The sequence below is a fragment of the Delphinapterus leucas genome, chromosome 18 (assembly GCF_059928025.1).
Source record: "Delphinapterus leucas isolate spDelLeu-1000000601 "Yukka" chromosome 18, BTC_Dleu_Yukka2, whole genome shotgun sequence".
In the NCBI taxonomy this organism is placed as follows: Eukaryota; Metazoa; Chordata; class Mammalia; order Artiodactyla; family Monodontidae; genus Delphinapterus; species Delphinapterus leucas.
In genome coordinates, this window is record NC_143146.1 from 54,089,587 (window position 1) to 54,117,113 (window position 27,527).

The 27,527-nt window shown below is 40.5% G+C and overlaps 1 protein-coding gene across 1 annotated transcript in view; it reads right to left on the bottom strand.

Annotated features, from left to right (window-relative positions):
* LOC111175365 (kelch repeat and BTB domain-containing protein 7) overlaps nt 1-27,527 on the bottom strand; it is a 37,081-nt gene continuing 9,554 nt past the window's right edge. The window contains exon 1 of the mRNA XM_089899493.1: nt 1-27,527. This exon is cut by the window's right edge and continues 9,554 nt beyond it. The gene's annotated coding sequence lies outside the window, so the exon portion shown is untranslated.

A 27,527-nucleotide genomic window follows, 5' to 3' on the forward strand; every position in this document is an offset into this window, starting at 1 on the left:
ATATTAACGCATATATGTGGAACCTAGAAAAATGGTACAGATGAACCGGTTTGCATGGCAGAAATAGAGACACAGATGTAGAGAACAAACATATGGACACCAAGCGGGGAAAGCAGGCTGGGGTGGGGTGGTGGTGGTGGTGGTGGGATGAATTGGGGGATTGGGATTGACATGTATACACTAATAAGTATAAAATAGATAACTACGAAGAACCTGCTGTATAAAAAATAAATAAAATAAAATTCAAAAAAAAAAAGATGTACCATTTGTCCAAAATGTAACGCTAGGAAGTCATTACACAGTTCTCAAGGAAATTTTCCATGACCTGCAAGTCCCTTTGAAATTTGGCCTATTGGTTTTATACAAATGCCTCCCTCTCGAGGTTATCAGCACGTTCTTGTTATGATTCGTATATTTTCACACCAGGTTGAGGCATTCCCATGCAGAAGGGCAACAGCATAATCTGCAGGGAAATTGATTTAGAAAGAGTGATTCCTACTTGGGGAATCCCCTCAGAACTACACAGCTATAGGAGAACTCACTTTACTGGACAAATGGTTAGAGGCATTTGTAAGATTTGGTTGATTATGCAGCATTTCCGTTATGCTTATCACAGCCAATCTTCTGTGTTAGTAGAAAGAACAAATGGCACAGTTGAAACCCAGTTGGCTAAGATTATGGATGCTTATTCCTTACCCTGGCCTAAGGCCCTTCCATTGGTCCTCCTCAACTTCAGATCCACTTCTTTTGGCACACACCATTTGTCTCCTTTTGAGATTATCACGTAGAGAGCAATGAGACTGGATGAAGGATTATATGAACCTATATTACGAGAGGAGATATGCTATATTATTGCAATAATATTGAATTATTAACAGGACATTCTAAGCTGGCTTCTGAAGCTTATCACAATAATCTATCTTTAAATGAAGATCAGATGCCCCATGACCTACAACCAGGAGACTGTGTATGCTGGAAAAGGCACCATTGAAAGATTCTCTCTAATCTAGATGGAAGGCCTTATCAGGTTCTTTTAACTAGCTCCTGCACAGCAAAACTGAAGGGAAGTGACATTTGGATTCATATTTCTCACTTAAAAAGGGCCCCTGCACCAAACTGGTCTATAGTGAGAACTGCTGACCTAAAACTCCTATTACAATGACGTTCTAAAAGAAAAGAAAGACACCCATGCCAGGACAAGATGAAGGCGTAAGAAGCTGACAGCTATCCCAAGATGCCAGACGTGATTTGTTTGATTATTTATAATGTTTTCTTAATTTCTTGGACTTCTGAGCATAAATCAAATGTTGTTCTGTCATGGGCACAGTCCTATGCAAATTTTAGAAATCAATCCAATTGATGGGTTTCTTGTCAATTAACTATGTCCAATACTTCTGGTTTACTTTGGTGGGTTTCTCCTCTCCAAGGTTCTGATTGGATGGCCCTTAGAAAATTTATTTTAGAAGAAAGAAGTTATAGCTATGTCTGGGCCACTGTTGCCATTACTAGATGGGACCCCTCACTTGGCCAGTCAATCATACTTGCTATGACCCTGGCCATAAATAATTTTCCTTTAAAGTTGCTCAAGCTCAATCAGAACAGTGAGCTAAATTTCAGTTAAAAAATATAACTTATCAATTATTAGTAGGGACCATCCCACAGTTATGGAATGGATTTATATGGCTAACACCAGATTGTGGTCATTTAAGTTTAAGGGCCTCCTGTGTTGGGAACAACTTAATCATACTAAAGATAATCAGCCTAATAAAGCCTAGAAAATTCGGCTGGGTGCCTTATGAAAATGCCAATATGTCAGATCGGTTGAAGATGGCAGAGTAGAATGACATACGTTCACCCCCTCTTGCGAGAGCACCAGAATCACAACTAACTGCTGAACAATCATCGACAGGAAGACACTGGAACTCACCAAAAAAGATACTCCACATCCAAAGACAAAGGAGAAGCCACAGTGAGATGGTAGGAGGGGCGCAATCACAATAAAATCAATTCTCATAACTGCTGGGTGGGTGACTCACAAACTGGAGAACACTTATACCACAGAAGTCCACCCACTGGAGTGAAGGTTCTGAGCTCCACGTCAGGCTTCCCAAACTGGGCGTCCAAAACGGGAGGAGGAATTCCCAGAGAATCAGACTTTGATTGCAGGATTTTGACAGGACTGGGGGAAACAGAGACTCCACTCTTGGAGGGCGCACACAAAGTAGTGTGCGCATCAGGACCCAGAGGAAGGAGCAGAGACCCCATGAGAGACTGAACCAGACCTGCCTGCTAGAGCTGGAGGGTCTCCTGAAGAGGCAGGAGGTGGCTATGGCTCACCAAGGGACAAGGAAACTGGCAGCAGAAGTTCTGGGAAGTACTCCTTGGTGTGAGCCTGCCCAGAGTCCACCATTAGCCCCACGAAAGAGCCACGTAGGCTCCAGTGTTGGGTCACCTCAGGCCAAACAACCAACAGAGAGGGAACCCAGCTCCACCCATCAGCAGACAAGCAGATTAAAGTTTTACTGAGCTCTTCCCAGCTCTACCCACCACCAGCCCCTCCCATCAGGAAACTTGCCTCATCCACCAGAGAGCAAACAGCAGAAGCAAGAAGAACTACAATCCTGTAGCCTGTGGAACAAAAACCACATTCACAGAAAGATAGACAAGATGAAAAGGCAGAGGGCTATGTACCAGATGAAGGAACAAAATAAAACCCCAGAAAAACAACTAAATGAAGTGGAGATAGGAAACCTTCCAGAAAAAGAATTCAGAATAAAGATAGCGAAGATGATCCAGGACCTCAGAAAAAGAATGGAGGCAAAGGCCTAGAAGAATTAAAGAACAAACACCTAGAAGAATTAAAGAACAAACAAACAGAGATGAACAATACAATTACTGAAATGAAAAATACACTAGAAGGAATCAATAGCAGAATAACTGAGGCAGAAGAACGGATAAGTGACCTGGAAGACAGAATGGTGGAATTCACTGCCATGGAACAGAATAAAGAAAAAAGAATGAAAAGAAATGAAGACGGACTAAGAGACCTCTGGGACAACATTAAACGCAACAACGTTCGCATTACAGGGGTCCCAGAAGGAGGAAGGAGAGAGAAAGGACCTGAGAAAATATTTGAAGAGATTATAGTCAAAAACTTCCCTAACATGGGAAAGGAAATAGCCACCCAAGTCCAGGAAGTTCAGAGAGCCCAGGCAGGATAAACCCAAGGAGAAACACACCGAGACACATAGTAATCAAATTGACAAAAATTAAAAATAAAAATTATTGAAAGCAACAAGGGAAAAATGACAAATAACATACAAGGAAACTCCCATAAGGTTAACAGCTGATTTCTCAGCAGAAACTCTACAAGCCAGAAGGCAGTGGCATGATATATTTAAAGTGATGAAAGGGAAGAACGTACAACCAAGATTATGCTAACCGGCAAGGATCTCACTCAGATTCGACGGAGAAATCAAAAGCTTTACAGACAAGCAAAAGCTAAGAGAATTCAGGACCACCAAACCAGCTCTACCACAAATGCTAAAGGAATTTCTCTAAGTGGGAAACACAAGAGAAGAAGAGGACCTACAAATACAAATCCATAAAAACTAAGAAAATGGTAATAGGAATATACATATCAATAATTACCTTACACATGAATGGATTAAATGCTCCAACCAAAAGACACAGGTTCTCTGAATGGATACAAAAGTAAGACCCACATATATGCTGTCTACAAGAGACCCACTTCAAACCTAGGGACAAATACAGACTGAAAGTGAGGGGATGGAAAAAGATATTCCATGCAAATGGAAACCAAAAGAAAGCTGGATTAGAAATCCTCATATCAGATAAAGTAGACTTTAAAATAAAGAATGTTACAAGAGACAAGGAAGGACACTACATAATGATGAAGGGATCAACCCAAGAAGAAGATATAACGATTACAAATATATATGCACCCAACATAGGAGCACCTCAATACATAAGGCAACTGCTAACAGCTATAAAAGAGGAAATTGACAGTAACACAATAATAGTGGAGGACTTTAACACCTCACTTACAACAATGGACAAATCATTCAGACAGAAAATAAATAAGGAAACACAAGCTCTAAATGAAACACTAGACCAGATAGATTTAATTGATATTTATAAGACATTACATCCCAAAACAGCAGATTACACTTTCTTCTCAAGTGCACACAGAACATTCTCCAGGATAGATCACATCTTGGGTCACAAATCAAGCCTCAGTAAATTGAAGAAAATTGAAATCATATCAAGCATTTTTTCTGACCACAATGCTATGAGATTAGAAATCAATTACAAGGAAAAAAACATAAAAAACACAAACACATGGAGGCTAAACAATACATTACTAAATAACCAAGAGATCACTGAAGAAATCAAAGAGGAAATCAAAAAAAACCTAGAGACAAATTACAACGAAAACACGACAATCCAAAACCTATGGGATGCAGTAAAAGCAGTTCTAAGAGGGAAGTTTATAGCAATACAATCCTACCTCAAGAAACAAGAAAAATCTCAAATAAACAATTTAACCTTACACGTAAGGGAACTAGAGAAAGAAGAACAAACAAAACCCAAAGTTAGTAGAAGGAAAGAAATCATGAAGATCAGAGCAAAAATAACTGAAATAGAAACAAAGAAAGCAATAGCAAAGATAAATAAAACTAAAATCTCGTTCTTTGAGAAGATAAACAAAATTGATAAACCATTAGCCAGACTCAACAAGAAAAAGAGGGAGAGGACTCAAATCAATAAAATTAGAAATGAAAAAGGAGAAGTTACAACAGACACTGCAGAAGTACAAAGCATTCTAAGAGACTACTACAAGCAACCCTATGCCAATAAAAGGGACAACCTGGAAGAAATGGACAAATTCTTAGAAAGGTATAACCTTCCAAGACTGAACCAGGAAGAAATAGAAAATATGAGCAGACCAATCACAAGTAATGAAATTGAAACTGTGATTAAAAATCTTCCAACAAACAAAAGTCCAGGACCAGATGGCTTCACAGGTGAATTCTATCAAACATTTAGAGAAGAGCTAACACTCATCCTTCTCAAACTCTTCCAAAAAATTGCAGAGGAAGGAACACTCCCAAACTCATTCTATGAGGCCACCATCACTCTGATACCAAAACCAGTCAAAGATGCTGCAAAAAAAGAAAATTACAGACCAATATCACTGATGAATATAGATGCAAAAATCCTCAACAAAAATACTAGGAAACAGAATCCAACATTAAAAGGATTGTACACCATGATCAAGTGGGATTTATCCCAGGGATGCAAGGATTGTTCAGTATACTCAAATTAATCAATGTGATACACCATATTAACAAATTACATAAAAACCATACGATCATCTCAATAGATGCAGAAAAAGCTTTTGACAAAATTCAACACCCATTTAAGATAAAAAAAAAAACTCTCCAGAAAGTGGGCATAGAGGGAACCTACCTCAACATAATAAAGGCCATATACGACAAACCCACAGTAAATATCATTCTCAATGTTGAAAAACTGAAATCATTTCCTCTAAGATCAGGAAAAAGACAAGCATGTCCACTCTCGCCATTATTACTCAACATAGTTTTGGAAGCCCTATCCACGGCAATCAGAGAAGAAAAAGAAATAAAAGGAATCCAAATTGGAAAAGAAGTAAAACTGTCACTGTTTGCAGATGACATGATACTATACATAGAGAATCCTAAAGATACCAATAGAAAACTGCTAGAGCTAATCAATGAATTTGGTAAAGTTTCAGGACACAAAATTAATGCACAGAAAACTCTTGCATTCCTATACACTAATGATGAAAAATCTGAAAGAGAAATTAAGGAAATACTCCCATTTACCATTGCAACAAAAAGAATAAAATACCTAGGAATAAACCTACCTAAGGAGGTAAAAGACCCGTATGCAGAAAACTATGACACTGATGAAAGAAATTAAAGATGATACCAACAGATGGAGAGATATACCATGTTCTTGGATTGGAGGAATCAATATTGTGAAAATGACTATACTACCCAAAGCAATCTATGGATTCAATGCAATCCCTATCAAATTACCAATGGAATTTTTTATAGAACTAGAACAAAAAATCTTAAAATTTGTGTGGAGACACAAAAGACCCTGAATAGCCAAAGCAGTCTTGATGGGAAAAAACGGAACTGGAGCAATGAGACTCCCTGACTTCAGACTATACTACAAAGCTACAGTAATCAAGACAATATGGTACTGGCACAAAAACAGAAATATAGATCAGTGGAACAGGATAGAAAGCCCAGAGATAAACCCATGCACCTATGATCAACTAATGTATGACAAAGGAGGCAAGGATATGCAATGGAGAAAAGACAGTCTCTTCAATAAGTGGTGCTGGGAAAACTGGACAGCTACATGTAAAAGAATGAAATTAGAAGACTCCCTAACACCATACACAAAAATAAACTCAAAATGGATTAGAGACGTAAATGTAAGACACTATAAAACTTAGAGGAAAACATAGGCAGAACACTCTTTAACATAAATCACATCAAGATCTTATTTTGATCCACCTCCTAGAGTAATGGAAATAAAAACAAAAGTAAACAAATGGGACCTAATGAAACTTAAAAGCTTTTGCAAAGCAAAGGAAACTACAAACAAGACAAAAAGCCAACCCTCAGAATGGGAGAAAATATTTGCAAACAAATCAACAGACAAAGGATTAATATCCAAAATATATAAACAGCTCATGCAGCTCAATTTTAAAAAACAAACAACCCAATCTAAAAATGGGCAGAAGACCTAAATAGACGTTTCTCCAAAGAAGACATACAGATGGCCAAGAAGCACATGAAAAGCTGATCAACATCACTAATTATTAGAGAAATGCAAATCAAAACTACAATGAGGGATCACCTCACACCAGTTAGAATGGGCATCATCAGAAAATCTACAAACAACAAATGCTGGAGAGCGTGTGGAGAAAAGGGAACCCTCTTGCACTGTTGGTTGGAATGTAAATTGATACAGCCACTATGGAGAACAGTATGGAGGTTCCTTAAAAAACTAAAAATAGAATTACCATATGCCTCAGCAATCCCACTACTGGGCATATACCCAGAGAAAACCATAATTCAAAAAGACACATGCACCCCAATGTTCATTGCAGCACTATTTACAATAGCCAGGTCATAGAAGCAACCTAAATGCCCATCAACAGACGAATGGATAAAGAAGATGTGGTACATATATAGAATGGAATATTACTCAGCCATAAAAAGGAACGAAACTGGGTCATTTGTAGAGACGTGGATGGATCTAGAGACTGTCATACAGAGTGAAGTAAGTCAGAAAGAGAAAAACAAATATCATATATTAACGCATATATGTGGAAACTAGAAAAATGGTACAGATGAACCAGTTTGCAGGGCAGAAGTTGAGACACAGATGTAGAGAACAAACGTACAGACACCAAGAGGGGAACGTCGTGGGGAGCAGGTGGTGGTGGTGGGATGAATTGGGAGATTGGGATTGACATATATACACTAATATGTATAAAATGGATAACTAATAAGAAACTGCTGCATAAAAAATTAATAAAATTCAAAAAAAAATTTTAATTAAAAAAATTCTAGATATAAATCTCTTATCAGAAAAAAATAAAAAAGAAAATGCCAATATATCATTTTCCTTAAAGATAGTAATTGGTATGGAACAAATTGGGTCAGGTGACTAGGAATATACTGGGTAGCACCTAATGGAACTCAATGGTTTTGCAGGACCAATCTTTGGCTCTGACTTCCACCAGGATAGAAAGGAAGGGGTACCCCCAGGATTCCCTTGGGCTCAAGGTCACTTGTGTGCCAATTTAGATATGACTCCAGCAAATTTACCATTAATATGAGCCTGATGGACCAAGAGACCTGTATTCCACTGACATGACCATTTAGCAGCTATTTTTGTCCCTTCAGTAGGATTGGGAGATGCAATGGTCCACGTTGAAGCCTTAACAGAATTCACCCAAAATCCCTTAAATGACAGTAATCAGGCTCTTAGCCTACTGAATTCTGAGTTTGCTATGATGAGAAAAGTGGTATTACAAAACTGCATGACTCTCAATTTCCTTATAACATCTCAAGGAGGCACCTGTACTATGATTCAAATCGAATGCTGCATTTCCATACAGATGAATCCTCTAATACAACACATTTAATGACCCACATGAAAAATCATATTTCTGCCTTAAGCGATCCTATTCCTAGTCTTGGTGACCTTTTAGGGAGCTGGTTTAGTTCATGAAGCTCATGGCGTAAATCCCTACTTATGACTTTATTACTGTTACTAGCTATATTACTTACTTATATCCTGTTTTATAAGATTGTCGCCTCTTGCATTACCCAATGTATAAGCAGGCCCCTGACAAAATTAATGATGGCTAAACGTTTTGAGGCAACTGATCACATATTTAAGTATACAGAATAATTGTAATAGTGCAACTTTAGATACGGAAGAAACAACAAGGGAAACCATTTCCGGGATCATAATAGAACAGTAAGATAGATGATCCAGACAATTTTAGGTTATCAATAGGGCCTAATCCAAAGATAGCACATTGAGTGGCCTATCAATGAAATCCTCATCTGATCTAGGAATGAGGCTTCCCAGCGCTGTGGGATAAATTGGCAGTCAAATTCCTCCCAAACCTTGGTTGAATTTATGAAAGAAAGAATGCTGCCTGCTGTTCCAATTCTACAAGGATCAGGCCATTAGCTACTGCAGTCGCCCACTGACAGTGTGCCCTGACAGGAATTCAGGATAGAGAAAATCAGGAAACAATCTGTGCTTTGGATGCTGGCCCTAGATAGTTAAGATGTATATCTAAGGAATAATTTCAATGAACCCAGACTCTTGCATCTTCCCATACAGAGAAAAACACTAAAATCATTAACTTGAGATATGTTTTTTCTGACTAGCAGTAATCTTTTGATGTTCAACTACATGTTTTTTTCCAGCAAGAAAACCTCCTATATATCCTGGCTCCTCCCTTACCTCTTTGGAGCAGTTCCTCAGAGCTCTCTGAGACGCTGCCTCCCAGGCTAGAGTCCTCAGTAAGATTCCCAAATAAAACTTAACTCATAACTTTGAGGTTGTGCATTTTTCTTCAGCCAACAGGGGGATGGGTTGAGGGCATGGTAAAACATCACAAGGCTTACTGTTCTTACCAATATTCAGTTGTTTTTCTTGAATAAACACTTCTTGGAATGTTTCAAGCCTTTGATTTCCAGAGTTCTAATAAGTTTATTTTGAGAGTTTTTGCTAGTGTTCTCATTGCTTTTATGGAGAAGCAGATTTTTGGGTGGGGAGGGGGTTGTTACTGAACCATCTGGAATGTCTACACCCTGAAGTGAATCACGGATACACAAGATAACCTGCATAAATCTCAAGAGAATTATGCTGATTGAAAAAAAAAATGACCTCAAAAGTTTACATACTATATGATACCATTTATCTAACATTCTTTAAGTTAAAAAAAATTACAGAGATGGATTACAGACTCTGGGTGGAAAAGGTTAGGGAAGTGAGGAGGGAAAAGGCTGTGGTTATAAAAGCACAGCACAAGGGATATTTGTGATAAAACTGTTTTATACCTCAATTGTACTAATGCTCTAATTTCATGGAATTAAATATACAGACACAAATGTATGCATATAAAAGTGGTGCTACCTGAAAACTGGGTTCAACTCTTGCTGTTTGTCAAGCCAAAAGACACAACCAAGCCAAAGATGAGGAGAAATGAAACCAAGCAGGACCTTGTGGGGCTCCTGGGTCCAGAAGCCTTTCTGTGTCCCCATTTCTTGTTTGTAGGGAATAGGCTTCAGCTTCCATGACCTTCCCTGATCTCCAAAGGGCAGATTCAAATAGTTGCTAATCAGGGAAGGGAGGGGATACAGAGAAAAGGGAGGAGCATTCAAGCAAGAATAGTGCAGTCTTGGGACAGGATCCTGGTTCTGCCCCAAGGGATACATATAACAATATCTTTGAGCTCTTCTGCAGAACTAAAACCCGGAGCAAATGGAAGATGTCAACTATTATACTTGATGAAGCAGTCTTCATTCCAGAGGGAAGATCACAGCTTGTTAACCTTGAGAATCACAGAAACTCATCAGGAGACCACCTGAGGCCAGATTAAAGGAATGCAGGCCCTGTACACACTCTGATCCTTATCAGCCACCCACACCCCCAACCTTGAACCATTGCTATAAAACTCCTCACTAAATGCCCCCGGGTTGGGACACACAGTTTTGAGGGCACAAGTCTGCTGTGTCCCCCTTTGCTTGGCAAATCAATAAAGCTCTTCTTTTCTACTTCACCCAAAACTCTGAGGTTCAATTTGGCACCCAGGCACAGAGGCTGAGTTTTTGGCATCAGAAGGAAGGATTTATTATTACTTGCAGCAAGGAAGGAGAATTCCGGGGATCCTTCCCAAAGCAGTGTCTCCCTGAACAGCAAAATTGGGGAATTTTTTTAAAATAAATTTATTTATTTATTTTTGGCTGCGTTGGGTCTTTGTTGCTGCATGCAGGCCTTCTTTAGTTGCAGCAAGCAGGGACTACTCTGTGTTGCGGTGTGCAGGCTTCTCACTGTGGTGGCTTCTCTTGTTGTGGAGCACAGGCTCTAGGTGCGCGGGCTTCAGTAGTTGCGGTGCGTGGGCTCAATAGTTGTGGCTTGTGGGCTCTACAGCACAGGCTCAGTAGTTGTGGCCCATGGGATTAGCTGCTCCATGGCACATGGGATCTTCCTGCACCAGGGCTTGAACCCATGTCCCCTGCATTGGCAGGTGGATTCTTAACCATGGTGCCACCAGAGAAGTCCCAAAATTAGGGAGTTTTTAAGCTAGGGGTACATGCATATTCATGAAGGGACTTGGGCAGTCAACAAGTTTACTTGATTGAAATTTAGTTGAGGTTCAGAAAAGGTCAACATCATCATCCCTTAGGTTCCACTTGATCTGGTGGTTGAGCGCTTCAGGCTAATCTTTTTTTTTTTTTTAATTAACTTTATTCATTTATTTTTGGCTGAGTTGGATCTTTGTTGCTGAGTGGGGGCTTTCTCTAGTTGCAGCAAGCAGGGGCTACTCTCTTCATTGCGGTGCGCAGGCTTCTCATTGTGGTGGCTTCTCTCATTGCGGAGCACGGGCTCTAGGTGCGCAGGCTTCAGTAGTCGTGGCTCGTGGGCTCTAGGGTGCAGCTCAGTAGTTGTGGCACACAGGCTTAGTTGCTCTGGGGCATATGGGATCTTCCTGGACCAGGGCTTGAACCTGTGTCCCCTGCATTGGCAGGCGGATCCTTAACCACTGTACCACCAGGGTAGCCCCCCAGGCTAATCTTTACCATTGAAACAGAACTGGGAGTCTTCACAACAGATATATTATCTTTGCTATTGTTACTTCTCTTGCCTAATAACAGTCATTTGTTTCTGCATCCTTTGTCCCCTTAAGATCATTAATTACTGAGACCTGTTCAAGGGCAAACATCGTGGCCAGGCTTAGATCACAAGATGGTTTAAGCCAAACATAACCTCTCTTCTGTGAAAAAAGCCATGCCTGGTTCTCTTTCTCCAGGGATCCCCTGCCCTTCTGCTTACAGTGGTAATATATGAATGTAACTGGTTTGTATCAATGTTAATTTCTTGGTTGTGACCAGAACTAAACAAGATGTTACCACTGAGGGACACTAGGTGAAAAGTTTATGAGATCTCTATTATGACTTACAACTGCATATGAATGTACAATTATCTCAAAATTTTAAAAAATTAAAGCAAAAAAAGAATATGGCACACGGTATTTCTGGTATTTTTAAAAAATCAAATTGTAGTCTCATTTGGTGTTTCAAAAATTATAGATATGAATAATCCTAGGATAAGCTGAACAAGACAAAGATTCATCGAGGTTCTCTGGATGTGCTGGAACTTAGTTAAAACTGAATACAGCATATTCCTTATCCTTCATATTACTATAAATAAAAATCTAGGATTCTGGTGTTCAAAATCTTATCTATTCTGAAAAAAATTTCAAGGTACTGCTCATAAAACATGTCTCCAGTATGCTATTCCAAAGAATTTAACATAATTTTGTCAGACTTACATTCAAGGCAAAATGGATACAACCTATGTTGATTTTTTAAAATGTTGTATCTACTATAAGATTTGAGGAATATACATACTTAGAAGAATTTAGAGGAATGACATATTTAGAGGAATTCTTGTTTTAGAGATATTATGTGTTCATCAAAAAGACACTAACAGTTACCTCAGTTATAAAAGGCTATGGGTAGGGAATTCCCTGGTGGTCCAGTGGTTAGGACTCTGTGCTTTCACTGCTGAGGCTGTGGGTTCGATCCCTGGTCAGGGAACTAAGATGCATCCTTCAAAAAAAAAAATCTGTGGGTAAGTGACATCCATGGAAGCTTGGACTCCACAGATCTTATTTTATTTAATTTACTATTCTTTCTAAAATTTATTCTATACCTTTCAGGTATAGAAAGGTCACAATGAAAATAAAAACAAATATTGGCCTTCAAGAATGCCTGCTCCCAGTGCTGACCAAATTTAGTAACTTTAGCCCAAAACACGTCTCTACAAAGAGTGTATGGAATGCTCTGTGATAGCTCTTCAAAATGACTTTATCAAATGAGTGTCCATTTTGGACAAAAAAAGTAGAATGTGGAACATTAAAAACAGGATGAACTTTGTCCTATTCTGGCCCTCACTGTTACTCTTGCATATGCAACATAATGTCACTATTTCCTCCAACGAAGCATTTTATTATTATGTTTTAAGATATAATTGAAATATAACATTGTGTAAGTTTAAGGTATACAAATAGTTGATTTGATATATTTACATAGTGCTATATGATTACCACTGTAGTGTTAGCTAACACTCCTATCATATCCCATAATTATCATTTCTTTTTTGTGGTAATAAGAATTAAGATTGAGTCTCTTAGCAACTCTGAAGTTTAAAATACAGTATTGTTGGGACTTCCCTGGTGGTCCAGTGGTTAATATTCCAGGCTTCCACTACAGGGGGCATGGGTTTGATCCCTGGTTGGGGAATTAAGATCCTGCCTGCCGCGAGGCAAAGAAAAAAAAAAGAAAAGAAAATACAGGGGGGCAGAGTCAAGATAGCGGAATAGAAGGGTGCAGAGTACACGTCTCCTCACAGATAAGGCACCTACCAGGCACTGGTGGGGGACCTTGGACACCTATGGGGATGGGAGGAACCCCCGTGCAACCAGGTGGGACATGGTGGGGGAGGGAGAGGGGAGGACAAGTGGAGGTGGGAGGGGACTGGTGACCCTGAGGGGTGGCTGGAGGAGAGGAGGGGTTCCCACACTCGGAGGGGCCCATTCATGGCGAGGGAATCAGCGGGGATAGGGAGAGACCTCTGGGGGATCGGAGCATTAGAAGGGAATGCAGCCAGTATTTCCCCCACACATTCAGGCCCCAGGGAGCCTGCTGGGGTCCCACAGGCCTGAACCTCCACCCTCCGAGGCCCCTTCAGGCCCCGCTCTACCTAAGCCCTGCTCCTGCCTAAGCCAAGATCTTTTCCGGCCCACCCCCTGCCCGCCCTTTTTTTTTTGCTGTAGTGGTTCTGTTTTGTCTTGTTGTTGTTGTTTCATTTACATTTTAATTCTTTAAGTGTATTTTTTGCTTTTCTAATTTTATTGTATTTTTTATTCTTTGTTATTGTTCTGCTCTTTTTTTTTTGCTGTGCCATGCAGCTTGCAGAACCTTTGTTTCCAGGCTGGGGGTCAGTCCTGAGCTCCTGTGGTGGGAGCACTGAGTCCAAACCACTGGACTAACAGAGAACCTCAGACCCAAGAATATTAATTGGAGTAAGGTCCCCCAGAGGTCCTTATCTCGGCTCCAAGACCCAGCTCTACCCACCTGCATGCAAACTCCAGTGCTGGACGCCTCAGGCCAAATAACCAGTAAGACAGGAACACAGCCCCACCCCTCAAAAAAAAAAAAAAAAAATGAGGCAACAAAAAATAAGTTACAGACAAAGGAGCAAGGTAAAAACCTACAAGACCAAATAAATGAAGAGGAAATAGGCAAACTACCTGAAAAAGAATTCAGAGTAATGATAGTAAAGATGATCCAAAATCTCTGAAATAGAATGGAGACATGGATTGAGAAAATACAAGAAATGTTTAACAAGGACCTAGAATAACTGAAGAACAAACAGTGATGAACAACACAATAACTGAAATGAAAAATACACTAGAAGGAATCAATAGCAGAATAACTGAAGCAGAAGAATGAATAAGTGAGCTGGAAGATAGAATGGTGGAAATAACTAACAGGGAGCAGAATAAAGAAAAAAGAATGAAAAGAATTGAGGACAGTCTCCACTGGGACAACATTAAATGCACCAACATTCAAATTATAGGGGTCCCAGAGGAAGAAGAGAAAAAAAAAGAGTCTGAGAAAACATTTGAAGAGATTATAGTCAAAAACTTCCCTAACATGGGAAAGGAAATAGTCAATCAAGTCCAGGAAGCACAGAGAGTCCCATACAGGATAAACCCAAGGAGAAACAGACCAAAACACATAATAATCAAACTAACAAAAATTAAATACAAAGAAAAAATATTAAAAGCAGCAAGGGAAAAGCCACAAATAACAAAGAAGGGAATCCCCATAAGGTTATCAGCTGATTTTTCAGCAGAAACTCTGCAGGCCAGAACATGTCCCCTGCACTGGCAGGCAGATTTTTTTTTTTTTTTTTTAAGTCGTGTGACTTGCTTTTTTTCGAGGGGGTGGAGTCAAGATGGCAGACTAGGAGGACGCAGAATTCACGTGTCTGCACTGGGGCACCTACCAGGCACCCGTGGGGGACCACGGACACCTAAGGGGACAGAAGGAACCGCCAGTGACTGGGTAGGATGTGCGGCGTCTCGGGGAGTGAAGCGGGAGGAGAAGTGGAGGCAAGACGGGACCGGCGCCCCTGAGGGGAGGCTGGGGGAAAGGAAGAGATCCCATGCCCAGAGCGGGAAATTGGGGAACCACGGGGAGGGCAGAGGATCAAAAGGGAGCGTGGTCAGCGTTTCCCCTGCCCACTTGGGCCCCCCAGGAGCCTGCTGAGATCCTGGGCCTGATGCTCTGCCCACCAAGGCCCCCTCCAGACGTGCAGGTCATGAGGGAATGGGAGGGAGGGAAGGGGGAGCAAAAATAAAGGCCAGACCTCCAGGACCGGCACGCGTGAGGGGCGGCTGGGGGTGGGAAGGAGTTCTTACAGCCAGCAGGACCCACCCACGGTTAGGGGTCCAGCGACGACGGGGGAGACCCTGGGGGAGATGGTGGGAGAGGGGAGCAAAGGAATGGAAGGGAACAGGGCCAGCGCTTTCCCTGTCCACTTAGGCACCTGAGAGCCTGTTGGGCTCATAGGCCTAATTCTCTGTCCTCGGAGCCTCCCTCCTGCCGCACAGAGACCAAGCCCCGCCCCTACACCCCCCCGCCCCAGGGCCCCACATCTACACTTGGAAACCCCGAGACCCCCTCCAAGGTACTGGGCCTAAGCCCCACCCACACACACTCACCCAAGGCCTTACCTCCAAACTCTGTAACTCCACACTCTGGAGGCCCCCCCATTGTTTTTTTTTTTCCTAATGTTTGTTTTTCTAAAAATAAATTTATTTATTTATTTATTTATTTATTTATGTCTGTGTTAGGTCTTTGTTGCTGTGCGTGGGCTGCGTGGGCTTCTCTCTGGTTGAGGCAAGTGGGAGGCTGGCTATTCTTCAGTGTGGTGTGCGGGCTTCTCATTGCGGTGGCTCTTCTTGTTGCGAGCATGGGCTCTAGGGGCACGGGCTTCAGTAGTTGCAGCATGCGGGCTCAGGAGTTGTGGCTCACGGGCTCTAGAGCGCAGGCTCAGTTGTGGCACACAGAACCAGCCACTCTGCAGCATGTGGCATCTTCCCGGACTAGGGATCAAACCCATGTCCCCAGTGCTGGCAGGTGGATTCTTTTTTTTCTTTTTTAATTCGTGTGACTCGTTTTATTTTGATATTCACTTTATTGCAGTGGTCTGGAACTGAACCTACAATAACTCGGAGGTATGCCTATAAACAGTATTTCTTCCAAGAATCATTTTGTATATGGTGTAAGGAAAGGGCCCAACTTCATTCTTTTTTTTCTTGCTTTTTAAAAAATTAATTAATTTATTTTTATTTTTGGCTGCATTGGGTCTTTATTGCTACGTGCAGGCTTTCTCTAGTTGCACCAAATGGGGGCTGCTCTTCATTGTGGTGCGTGGGCTTCTCATTTTGGTGGCTTCTCTTGTTGCAAAGCATGGGTTCTAGGCATGCAGGCTTCAGTAGTTGTGGCATGTGGGCTCAGTAGTTGTAGCTCATGGGCTCTAGAGAGATGGTTCAGTAGTTGTGGCACACGGGCTTAGTTGCTCCACGACACATGGGATCTTCCCGGGCCAGGGCTCAAACCCATGTTCCTTGCATTGGCAGGCAGATTCTTAACCACTGCACCGCCAGGGAAGTCCTGGCAGGCAAATTCTTAACCACTGCACCACCAGGGAAGTCCCTCCAGCTGGCTTTTGTCAAGCATTAGTTGGCTGCCCTCAAAGCAGAGCTGCCTGCTTGGGAAGACTGCAGGATTAGCTGGGACCCCAGCTGGAGGCAGGGAACCCATTCCTCTGATGTGCTCGGTTTCCTTAGGGCCTGAAACCCATTCCTTGCTGAGTTGTCAAACGACTACTTTAGATCCTGTAGAGTTGGCAGGAGTCCCAAGAACACCCATGTCTTTGTGTGTGAACTGCTTGTCACCTGCCTCTTCCCTCTGGCTTTTACAAAAAAGACAGAAGAAATTAAATGGCTGTAAATGACTGAGATCCTCTAGTTCTGGTTTTATTTATGCATAATTTTGACAGGTTGTCTCCTTATTGAGAAATGGCATGCCTCTCCCCTTCCTTGCAGGTGCCAAGCCTCTCCACTTCCACGCAGGTCCTAAGCAGAGGCCTCGCCCCACATTGAATGTTGCCCCGCCTAGGTCCCTCCCCAAAGGCCTTTTCCAGCTGTGGGGGTCATAAGTCCACCCAACCGTAAAGCCCGCCCCTGCCTACGTTAAAACCCCCCACGTAAGCTCACCACCCCCACAGCCAGGGCCTTTTTTTTTCTTCTTCTGCTTTTAGGTCAGAGTTCTATTTTACCTTGTTGCTGTTGATTCATTTGTTTTTTTATTTTTTCTAATATATATTTTATTTTCCTAATTTTATTTAATTAATTTATTTATTTTTGGCTGCGTTGGGTCTTCATTGCTGCACATGGGCTCTCTCCAGTTGTGGTGAGCAGGGGCCACTCCTTGTTGCGGTGTGCAGGCCTCTCATTGCGGTGGTCTCTCTTGTTGCAGAGCATGGGCTCCAGGGCACATGGGCTTCAGTAGTTGCAGCACGCAGGCTCAGTAGTTGTGACTCACAGGCTCTAGACCTCAAGCTCAGTAGCTGTGGTGCACAGGCTTAGTCACTCTGTGGCATATGTGATCTTCCCAGACCAGGGCTGGAAGCCATGTCCCCTGCATTGGCAGGTGGATTCTTAACCACTGCACAAACAGGGAAGCCCCCTCTAATTTTATTTTATTCTTTAGACTATGTTATTGTTCTGCTCCTTTTGACTTGTTCCCCCATTTTTTGTTTTTATTTTTATTTATTTATTTATTTATCTTTTTTATTTTTTCTGTTGTGGTTTTATTTTATGTTGTTGCATCTGTTTCAATTATATTTTTATTTTTCCTAATATATTTTTTATCTTTCTAATTTTGTTTTGCTTCTTATTCTTTGTTATTGTACTGCTCCTTTCTTTCTTTCTTTTTTTTTTGCTGCACCAAGTGGCTTGCACGATCTTGGTTCCCAGGCCAGAGGTCAGGCCTGAGCTCCTGTGGTGGATGTGCTGAGTCCAAACCGCTGGACTAACAGAGAACCTCAGACCCCAGGGAATATTAATTGGAGTGAGGTCCCCCGGAGGTCCTTATCTCAGCACCAAGAGCCAGCTCTACCCAACTGCCTGCAGACTCCAGTGCTGGACGCCTCAGGCCAAACAACCAGTAAGACAGGAACACACACCCACCCATCAAAAAAAAGAAAAAAATGAAATGACAAAAAAATATGTTGTAGATGAAGGAGCAAGGTAAAAACCTAGAAGACCAAATAAATGAAGAGGAAATAGGCAACCTCTCTGAAAAAGAATTCTGAGTAATGATAGTAAAGATGATCCAAAATCTCGGAACAGAATGGAGGCATGGATTGAGAAAATACAAGAAATGTTTAACAAGGACCTAGAAGAACTAAAGAGCAACCAAACAGTGATGAACAACACAATAACTGAAATTAAAAACACTCTAGAAGGAATCAATAGCAGAATAACTGAGGAAGAAGAACGGATAAATGAGCTGGAAGATAAAATGGTGGAAATAACTGCCAGGGAGCAGAACAAAGAAAAAAGAATGAAAAGAACTGAGGACAGTCTCAGAGACCTCTGGGACAACATTAAACATACCAACATTCGAATTATAGGGGTCCCAGAAGAAGAGAAAAAAAGGGTCTGAGAAAACATTTGAAGAGATTATAGTCAAAAACTTCCCTAACATGGGAAAGGAAATAGTCAATCAAGTCCAGGAAGTGCAGAGAGTCCCATACAGGATAAACACAAAGAGAAAACACATCGAGACACATAGTAATCAAACTATCAAAAATTAAATACAAAGAAAAAATACTGAAAGCAGCAAGGAAAAAGCAACAAATAACATACAAGGGAATCCCCATGGGTTAACAGCAGATTTTTCCGCAGAAACTCTGCAGGCCAGAAGGGAGTGGCAGGACATATTTAAAGTGATGAAAGGGAATAACCTACAGCCAAGATTACTCTACCCAGCAAGGATCTCATTCATATTCAATGAAGAAATCAAAAGCTTTACAGACAAGCAAAAGCTATGAGAGAATTCAGCACCATGAAACCAGCTTTACGAAAAATGCTAAAGGAACTTCTCTAGACGGGAAACACAAGAGAAGAAAAAGACCCACAAAAACAAACCCAAAACAAGAAAATGGTAAAAGGAACACACATTTCAATAATCACCTTGAATGTAAATGGATTAAATGCTCCAACCAAAAGACAGAGACTGGCTGAATGGCTACAAAAAACAAGGCCCTTGGGACTTCCCTGGTGGCACAGTGGTTAAGAATCCACCTGCCAATGCAGGGGACATGGGTTCGAGCCCTGGTCCAGGAAGATCCCACATGCCGCGGAGCAACTCAGCCCGTGCGCCACAACTACTGAGCCTGCGCTCTAGAGCCCGTGAGCCACAACTACTGAGCCCACAAACCACAACTACTGAGCCTGCATGCCACAACTATGGAAGCCCGTGTGCCTAGAACCTGTGCTCTACAACAAGAGAAGCCACCATAATGAGAAGCCCGCACACCGCAAGGAAGAGTAGCCCCCACTCACTGCAACTAGAGAAAGGCCGTGTGCAGTAACAAAGACCCAGCACAGCCAAAAATAAATAAATGAAATAAATAAATTTATAAAAGATAAATTAATAAATAAAGTAGTTACTTGGGAAAAAAAACCAAACAACAAGTCCTTTATATATGCTGTCTACAGTAAACCCTCTTTAGACCTAGGGAAACATACAGACTGAAAGTGAGGGGATGGAAAAGGAGATTCCATGCAAGTGGAAATCACAAGAAAGCTGGAGTAGCAATACTCATATCAGATAAAATAGACTTTAAAATAAAGACTGTTACAAGAGATAAGGAAGGACGCTACATAATGATCAAGGGATCAATCCAAGAATAAAACATAACAATTATGAATATTTATGCACCCAACATAGGAGCACCTCAATACCCAAGGCAAATGCTAACAGCCATAAAAGGGGAAATTGACAGTAACACAGTAATAGTGGGGGACTTTCACACCCCACTTATACCAATAGATCATCCGGACAAAAAATAAATAAGGAAACACAAGCTTTAAATGACACAATAGACCAGATAGACTTAATTGCTCTTTTTAGGACATTCCACACAAAAGTGGAAGAATACACTTTCTTCTCAAGTGCACACGGAATGTTCTCCAGAATAGATCACATCTTGGGTCAAATCAAGCCTTGGAAAATTTAAGAAAACTAAAATCGTATCAAGCATCTTTTCCTACCACAACGCTATGAGATTAGAAATCAATTACAGGAAAAAACTGTAAAAACACAAATACATGGAGGCTAAACACTGTGCTGTTAAATAACGAAGAGATCACTGAAAGAAATCAAAGAAGAAATTTAAAAATACCTAGAAACAAATGACAATGAAAACATGATGATCCATAACCTATGGGACCTAGCAAAAGCAGTTCTAAGAGGGAAGTTCAAAGCAATTCAAGCTCACCTCAAAAAACAAGAAAAATCTCAAATAAACAATCTAACCTTACACCTGAAGCAACTAGAGAAAGAAGAAGAAGAAGAACAACAACAACAAAAAAACCCGAAGTTAGTAGAAGAAAAGAAATCATAAAGATCAGTGCAAAAATAAATGAAATAGAAACAAAGAAAACAATAGCAAAGATCAATAAAACTAAAAGTTGGTTCTTTGAGAAGATAAACAAAATTGATAAACCTTTAGCCAGACTCATCAAGAAAAAAAGGGAGAGGACTCAAATCAATAAAATTAGAAATGAAAAAGAGGAGATTACAACTGACACTGAAGAAATACAAAAGATCATAAGACACTACGAAAAACAACTCTTTGCCAATAAAATGGACACCCTGGAAGAAATGGACAAATTTTTGGAAAGGTACAACTTTCCCAGGTTGAAACAGGAAGAATTAGAAAACATAAACAGACCAATCACAGGTAATGAAATTGAAACTGTAATTAAAAATCTTCCAACAAACAGAAGTCCAGGACCAGATGGCTTCACAGGTGAATTCTATCAAATATTAAGAGAAGAGTTAACACCTATCCTTCTCAAACTCTTCCAAAAAATTGCAGAGGGAGGAAGACTCCCAAACTCTTTCTGCAATGCCACTGTCACCCTGATACCAAAACCAGACAAAGATATCAGAAAAGAAGAAAATTTTATAGATCAGTATCGCTGATGAACGTAGACACGAAAATCCTCAACAAAATACTAGCAAAGAGAATCCAACAACACATTAAAAGGATCATACACCATGATCAAGTGGGATTTATCCCAGGGATGCAAAGATTCTTCAATTCACAAATCAATCAATGTGATACACTATATTAACAAATTAAAGAATAAAAACCATATGATCATCTCAATATATGCAGAAAAAACTTTTGACAAAATTCAACACCCATCTATGATAAAAACTCTCCAGAAAGTGGGCACAGAGGGAACCTATCTCAACATAATAAAAGCCATACACGACAAACCCACAGCAAACATCATTCTCAATGGTGAAAAAATGAAAGCATTTCCTCTAAGATCAGGAAAAAGACAAGGATGTCCACTCTCGCCACTATTATTCAACATAGTTTTGGAAGTCCTAGCCACGGCAATCAGAGAAGCAAAAGAAATAAAAGGAATCCAAATTGGAAAAGAAGTAAAACTGTCACTGTTTGCTGATGACATGATACTATATGTAGAAAATCCTAAAGATGACACCAGAAAACTACTAGAACGAATCAATGAATTTGGTAAGGTTGCAGGATACAAAATTAATGCACAGAAATCTCTTGTATTCCTATACACTAACAATGAAAGATCAGAAAGAGAAATTAAGGAAACACTCCCATTTACCAACACAACAAAAAGAATAAAATACCTAGGAATAAACATACCTAAGGAGGCAAACACCTGTACTCAGAAAACTATAAAACACTGATAAAAAGGGCTTCCCTGGTGGCGCAGTGGCTGAGAGTCCGCCTGCCGATGCAGGGGATATGGGTTCATGCCCCGGTCCGGGAAGGTTCCACATGGCGCAGAGCGGCTGGGCCCGTGAGCCATGGCCGCTGAGCCTGCACGTCTGGAGCCTGTGCTCTGCAACGGGAGAGGCCACAACAGTGAGAGGCCCACGTACCGTAAAAAAAAAAAAAAAAAAAAAAAAGGATTAAAAAAAAAGAAAACACTGATAAAAGAAATCAAAGATAACATAAACAGATGGAGAGATATACCATGCTGCTGGATTGGAAGAATCAATATTGTGAAAATGACTACACTACCCAAAGCAATCTACAGGTTCAATGCAATCGCTATCAAATTACCAATGGCATTTTTCACAAAACTAGAACAGGAAATTTTACAATTTATATGGAAACACAAAGGACCCCAAATAGCCAAAGTAGTCTTGAGGGAAAGAAACGCAGCTGGAGGAATCAGACTCCCTGACTTCAGACTATACTACAAAGCTACAGTAATCAAGACAATATGGTACTGGCACAAAAACAGAAACATAGATCAATGGAACAAGATAGAAAGCCCAGAGATAAACCCACGCACCTATGGTCAACTAATCTATGACAAAGGAGGCAAAGATATACAATGGAGAAAAGACAGTCTCTTCAGTAAGTGGTGCTGGGAAAACTGGACAACTACATGTAAAAGAGTGAAATTAGAACACTCCCTAACACCATACACAAAGATAAACTCAAAATGGATTAAAGTCCTAAATTTAGGAACAGACACTATAAAACTCTTAGAGGAATACATAGGCAGAACACTCTTTGAAATAAATAATAGCAAGGTCTTTTTCGACCCACCTTATAGAGTAATGAAAATAAAAACAAAAATAAAGAAATGGGACCTAATGAAACGTAAAAGCTTTGGTGCAGCAAAGGGAACCATAGACAAGATAAAAAGACAACCCTCAGAATGGGAGAAAATATTTGCAAATGAAGCAGCCAACAAGGGATTAATCTCCAAAATATACAAAACAGCTCATGCAGCTCAATATCAAAAAAACAAACAACCCACTCAAAAAATGGGCGGAAGATCTAAATAAACATTTCTACAAAGAAGACATACAGATGGCCAAGAAGCATATGAAAAGATGCTCAACATCACTAATTATTCAAGAAATGAAAATCAAAACTACAATGAGGTATCACCTCACACCAATCGGAATGGTCATCATCAAAAAATCTATGAACAGTAAATGCTGGAGAGGGTGTGGAGAAAAGGGAACCCTCTTGCACTGTTGGTGAGAATGCAAATTGATACAGCCACTATGGAGAACAGTATGGAGGTTCCTTAAAAAACTAAAAATACAGCTACCATACGATCCAGCAATCCCACTCCTGGGCATACACCCAGAGAAAACCATAATTTGAAAGGATACATGCACCCCATTGTTCATTGCAGCACTATTTGCAATAACTAGGACATGGAAGCAACCTAAATGTCAATCGAGGGCTTCTCTGGTGGCGCAGTGGTTAAGAATCTGCCTGCCAATGCAGGGGACATGGGTTCGAGCCCTGGTCCGGGAAGATCCCACATGCTGCGGAGCAACTAAGCCTGTGCGCCACAACTGCTGATCCTGCGCTCTAGAGCCTGCGCGCCACAACTACTGAGCTCGTGTGCCACAACTACTGAAGCCCACGCACCAAGAGCCCATGCTCCGCAACAAGAGAAGCTACTGCAGTGAGAAGCCCGCGCACCACAACAAGGAGTGGCCCCCACTTGCTGCAATTAGAGAAAGCCTGAGTGCAGCAGCAAAGACCCAACGCAGCCAGAAATAAATTTTAAAAAAATTTTGTAATTAATTTAAAAAAATGTCAATCGACAGAGGAAGGGATAAAGAAGATGTGGTACATATATACAATGGAATATTACTCATCCATAAAAAAGAACTAAATAATACCATTTGTAGCAACATGGATGTACCTAGAGATTGTCATACTGAGTGAATTAAGTCAGGCAGAGAAGGACAAATATCACATGATATTGCTTATATTTAGAATCTAAAAAAATGGTACAAATGAACTTATTTACAAAACAGAAGTAGAGTTAAAGATGTAGAAAACAATCTTATGGTTGTTTGGGAAGGGGGGGAGGGATAAATGGGAGATTGGGATCGACATATACATACTATTGTATATAAAATATACATGGGAAAAATTAAGAACCTGAGTTCCTAGTAAGTCAGGAACTGACTACATTAAGAATCCTTGACATTTCAGAGATCTCAAGCATTATAGCATATAACTTTGAGGTTGACTTCAGTTATAATACAAAACTTCACGATAATAAATGTGTACCTTTGATAAATTTAGATTGCATTTTGAAGTGAAATATGACAGAGCCTGTCTTTAAATTAGTAGTACAGTACCATTCAAAATGATTCAAACTTGGAGACTATTCTATCGTTCCTCAAGCATTCATTCTACTGGTATTCCATGAGTACACAGAACAGAGGTAGTATTTGAGAAAGTATACCTTATTATTACCTTGATATATTTAATATCATAACTGTGAATTTAAATATAAGAAGAATATGATATTTACTAAATTAACTCAATGCTCTGATTGAGATTACTCTATCTGAACTGAAATGTTCAAAATATAACACTAAGTAAAAATATAAATAGTATAAATACTAAATATCCTATTTAAAATACAAGCATAATACTAAAAATAATACCATATTTTTTTAATATCTAAAAACTTTTAATCTGATCACTGGAGGTTTTCTGGGGTTTCATTTTGAATTAAAACCAATTTTCATTTCCTTTCTCAATTGTGCTAAGATGACTTTGCTTTAGGTCTGGGCCTCTCTTTATTCAGAGTTCTTGGTAAAGTGTGCAGAAATTCCAGACTCAGTGCCCTAAGGTGCATCAGAACAAGACTAAAGGACCAAAGACATCTCAAGCAGAACAACAGTGATTTTCCTTTCAAAGTCCTCTGTTTGGATGGTGTACACATTGGAAAAATGGTATAAACTTCATCACTACTTGGGAGGCAAGAGGGTATACTAGAAAGTACCCTGATTTAAGAGACAGGAAACCCAGTTCTAATTCTGGCTTTACTAACAACTAGCAGTATGACCCTTGGTATAGTTAAAGTTCTTTGGGTTTAAATAAGAAAAATGGGCTCATATTCTATGATTCCAGTTGACAAAAAAATCAAGAATCAGCTACTGATCAAGAACAATATACAGAAATTCAAGCCATGTAAGGATTATTTTTTAAATTTTAGTAATGTATCTATATATTTAGTACTATAAATTTTTTTTCAGCTCTGTTCAGGGCACTTTGATTGGTGTTATGAGAGAAAAAATAGCCCCATCCCTCCCGCTGTCTTGAAACTTATCACTCAGTTAGTTCACGCTTTCCTCAAGCCTCTTCCCGTGCTGCTCCCTTTCTTTCAGCAGAAAACCTTGCATCCTAATTTAAAGATAGAATTAAGCTTAGACGTATAAGCTACCTGACGTCTAAAGCCATTCTTAGAAACTCATCTCCATTTATAACAAGCCTCCCTTTCTTCCTCCAGTTTGGAAGAAGGTTCCTGGCACCTGTTCCACCTGTGCTTTGGTCCAACTCCTCCCTTCCTCTGAGCTTCTAAGCCCAGGCCCTTCGTTATTCTTTATAATGGCTTTTTGCCTGAGCCTAGTAAAGTGTTTAAGACTTAGAGCAACTAAAACACAACCTAGGTATTCTCTTCCTGACTAGGTACTACTCATTCCCTTCCAAAGAATAGCCCATGCTTGCTGTTTCCACTTTCTTAAATCTCACCATGTGAGGGAAGACAAATTGCTGTTGCCATTGTCAGCTGTCCTGTTGGATGTCCCACAGACTGGATTTGGCTGATTGCATCTTCGTGGTGATATTAACTCATCCTTCTGGCCGTTGTCTTTCCTGTAAACTGGAATTTTGTTCTAAAGACTTAATTAGATTCAGATGCAACATTTTGGCAACATAGTTTTTATAAAAACATGAATTTTTTTTGTTGTCATGTTACAAGAAAGGCTGTGAGGCTTGAATCGGCCTGTGCACTCTACAGGCAGGGTAAACCCATATTTGGCACATGGCTAAATTTCATCTCACTCATTCTAATCCATTCTTGGCAGGCTTCTGCTTCCAAGCAAAGGTTCAGATTGAAACTTCTTTGCAAAACACCACCAATGGCAAAGATTCAGATTGAAACTTCTTTGCAAAACACCACCAATGGCAAAGATTCAGATCGAAACTTCTTTGCAAAATACCACCAATGACCTTCTAACTGCCAAATCAAATTTCTGTGGTGTGACATGGTTGACCACACCCTGAAAGTGACACAGGGAATATGTGTTACTGAGTTGATCACTGCTGTGGGAGACTGGGGTTCAGTTCAGCAGGGGACCTTCTGATGATCTACACAGAACGCATTTCAGAATTGGCCCTTTCTTAAAGTCGGGATTCTGAGGCATGTATCTACCAATTCCCAGCCTCCACCACATGAGGACTACCCTGGGGGCATTAACGTCCCCTCAAACTCCTGTCCTGTGGTTGCAGGATCCTTCAGAGGAAGCCCTGAGGCAGAAAAATGAAGTAAAGTAGCCTATTACCATGGCCTGAGTGTGTCCATCCTAGTTGCAGCTGGGGTCAGAGGTTGGCCATGGGATACCACATGCATCCACTGGTGTCTCCAAATCTGATCTGACTCCTGTATTCTCAAACTCATTCTTTTTCCTCTTTTTTAATAATAGTGGGAGAGTCGTTGGAGTGGGAGATGAGTAAGAGGGCTACACTGGTGAGTTCCCAGAGGAGAGAGGATTGGAAAAGAGCTTGGGCACTTAGGGAGAGGACCCTGACTCTGGAGGCGTAATTTCTGTCATTTCTAGGAATACTTGGACTGAGACAGAATTTAATGGCAAGGATATGACAAGTGTTTGTGTTTGTGTGTGTGTGTGTGTGTGTGTGTGTGTTAAAGGCACTCAGGGATGCATCTGTTTGTGAAAAATCATTATTCAGCATTATATGGAATTTAACTTTTGGCTGTGAATTTATTATAGAAGGAGGATTAGGGAGATCTGAAATGACCATCAGAGTGATAAAGTTCGCATGTTGTTGTGAATTGTCTACATTTGAATACAGGAAGCCTGGGCACATCTATATTAAAATCTATTCATTTATTAATCTATTTAGTAAGAGAAACCCTGAGTTTTAGCTGGACACATACTACGCATCTAATGACAATATTTCCGAAACATGCAGCTGGATGAGGTGATACGATTAAATTCTCCCCAGCGGAAAAATGGCAAAAGTAGTGTAAAAGTCCTTAAAAAAGGAATTGTTTGCTCTCCATTTCCTCTCTTTCCCCAACCCTGCAGGCTGCAACACAGATATAATCCTGGTGAGTGTGCTTTGTTCATGAGGATGAAGACAACTCATTAGGAGCTGGCAGAAAACAGTGAGGGAAGCTGGGCTCATGAAGAACCTCATTGGGCCAGAATCACCCTGCCAACACTTAACAGCTCACTTCTGGACTG